Here is a 2,912-nt window from a genome sequence, read left to right as displayed (position 1 = left end):
TGTTAGCCATCTGTATGTCTTCTTTGGAGAACTGTCTATTTAAGGTCTTAATTGGCAGCACAATAATGCAAAGAAAATAGAAAAGACACTTTCTCTACAGCAGATGCAAAACTTGAACAGTCTCTCCAGAGATCAGTGACTTAGAATCGCCTCAAGAGCTCCCTGTTTTCTTAAAACTATTAATTATGTAATTAATTTATTTATCTTCAGCTGTGCTAAGTCTGTGTGGACTTTCTCCAGTTGCGGCCATCAGGGGATACTCCCTACTTGCGGTGCACAGGCTCCTCACTGCGCAGGCTTCTCTTGCTGTGGAGCACCGGCTCCAGGGCCGTTGGTCTCACTAGTTCTGACTCCTGGGCCCCAAAGCACAAGCTCAATAGATGTGCACACCAGTTCAGTTGTTCCGTGGCATGTGGGCTCCTCTCAGACCAGAGTGGGACCTGTGTCTCTTGCACTGGCAGGTGGACTCTTTACCACTGAACCACCAGGGAAGCTCCCAGAACTCCCTGATTTAAAGATCCATGAATTTTAGAGACTCTTCTGATGTTTCAGTGGCTAAGACTCTGCACTCCCAAAGCAGGGGATCTGAGTTCGTTCCCTGTTTAGGGAACTAGATCTCACATGCCACAGCTAAAATCTCATGCCACAACTAAAGATTCCACGTGCCACAACTAATACCCAGAGCAGCTGAACAAATAAATAAAATAAATATTAACAAGAAAGGTGCATGCATTTTATTGGGAGATTTCTATTTGAAATTCAGGTAAGGTATGTGTGTGTGTGTATGTGTGTGTGATTCTGTGCATGATTGTAGGCTAAGGGACCGGGGATGGAAAAACTGAGATATCAAGGGAGCCAATGGAGAAAGGATGAACTGGACTCTTGACCTAAAATGGGCAGTGCCAAGGGGCTGGCCAGGTACGCTACTGGAGATGCTGGCCAGCCTGGCTTTGAAAGCTCTTTGCTTACAAGTGTTCCTTGTTTCCATGTGGTAATCCATCACCATGTATAATGTAGTCTGTATGTAAGCACCTTTCCTCAGAAATAGAGGGGCTCCAGTTTTCCTGCTAATATGCAAAGTATTTCATTTAGTAATGGCTTTCAGTAGGCTCATTTAAAGCTCTCCGACGGCTGTAGTAATAGATCAATTCTCCAAGTGGCTAATAGTCCTTGTTTGCGCTAAATATAATCAAATGGCGACCTATCTCTAGCGTAAACAAATAAGTTTTTATTCTGTTCCATTTTCTCCAAACACAATTAATCTTACTACTGCTCCTTGCTGCACATTATCTGGAAAGGACATCTTCCCACAATCTGCTTGGAGGCACCCTGAGAACACCGGTGGCCCCTGTATTCTGTTTCTCACCTTGTCAGTAGGCAGGAAATATTCATAGAAGAGACAATTGCATGAAAAAGCCCTGGTCTCCACACTCCACCTTACAGCAGCAACCCATGCTTGTTCTGTAAGTCAGTATATCTCTTTGCTCTCGGAAACAATTTTTCATTATTGTACTTCAAAACTCTGGACTCAGAGGATAAATAGAAGAGGAAAAGGCATAGTGATGAAATAATAGAGCTGGTTTATGGAATATTTATTGGTTTTCCCAGAGGCAAGTGGTGGAATGGTTTAAGTACACACTACTGTGTATAAAACAAATAAGATAATTTCTGTGTCCCACAAACGTGCGCCAATGTCTCCAGACTAGATGGTGTATTCCATCAACATCTATTTTCTTCCACCACAAAATTGAAAATTAAAAATAAAAACACCCCTTCTTCATAAAATGAATAAAATACATTTCTTTCAATGTTTGAATCCATGTATTTCACATGCAGTGAAGTGAATGAATTCGCTCAGTTGTGTCCGACTCTTTGCGACACCATGGACTGTAGCCTACCAGGCTCCTCTATCCATGGCATTTTCCAGGCAAGAATACTGGAGTGGGTTGCCATTTCCTTCTCCAGAAGATCTTCCTGACCCAGGGATTGAACCCAGGTCTCCCGCATTGTAGGCAGACGCTTTACCATCTGAGCCACCAGGGAAGTCCTGCATTCACATGCAGGTGAATATGGTTAATTGTACCAGAGAGAATTAGAGTAGGGTGGGGTAGAATTTGGCTTTCCTGGTGCCTCAGATGGTAAAGAATCTGCCTGCAATGCAAGAGACCCAAGTTCGATCCCTGGATTGGGAAGATCCCCTGGAGAAGGGAATGGCTACCCACTCCAGTATTTTATTTTTAATTGAAGGATAACTACTTTACAGTATTGTAATGGTTCTTGCCATACATCAGCATGAATCAGCCATAAGTATACGTGTCCTCACATCCTGAACCCCCTCCTACCTCTCTCCACATCCTATCTCTCCAGGTTGTCACAGAGCACTGGCTTTGGGTGTCCTGCTTCATGCATTGAACTCACACTGGTCATCCATTTTACGTACAGTAATGTATGTGTTTCAATGCTATTCTCTCAAATCTTCCCACGCTCTCCTCCCACAGAGTCCAAAAATCTGTTTTTTACATCTGTGTCTCCTTTGCTGCCCTGCATGTAGGATCATTGGTACCATCCTTCTAGATTCCATAAAGATATGAAACGCTTCATAGATGTGCATGTCATCCTTGAGCAGGGGCCATGCTAGTAATCTCTGTATCGTTCCAGTTTTAGTATATGTGCTGATGAAGCAAGCACCCACTCTGGTATTCTTGCCTGGAGAATCCCATGGACAGAGAAGTCTGATGGGCTGCAATCCATGAGACTGCAAAGAGTCAGACATGACTGAAGCAACATGCAGGCATGCTGGAATTTATATTAGTGTGACTGAGTATTTACCTAATTATCTCTAAGTAGCTATTGCCTTCTTCTGCCACTTATGTAGCCCCATTATATATACGCAAAATGAAAGAAAAAGCAAG

The 2,912-nt window shown here is 43.2% G+C and overlaps 1 non-coding gene across 1 annotated transcript; it reads right to left on the bottom strand.

Moving 5' to 3' along the window:
- Nucleotides 1-2,581: 2,581 nt before the first annotated feature.
- Nucleotides 2,582-2,688, bottom strand: LOC113882361. The gene has a single exon (XR_003508369.1). It is a non-coding gene; the product is annotated as a U6 spliceosomal RNA (small nuclear RNA).
- Nucleotides 2,689-2,912: the final 224 nt, after the last annotated feature.

The sequence above is a fragment of the Bos indicus x Bos taurus genome, chromosome 23 (genome assembly GCF_003369695.1).
Source record: "Bos indicus x Bos taurus breed Angus x Brahman F1 hybrid chromosome 23, Bos_hybrid_MaternalHap_v2.0, whole genome shotgun sequence".
NCBI lineage: Eukaryota > Metazoa > Chordata > Mammalia > Artiodactyla > Bovidae > Bos > Bos indicus x Bos taurus.
Note: the sequence above shows the minus strand (reverse complement) of the source record. Positions and strands in the feature narration are given on the sequence as shown.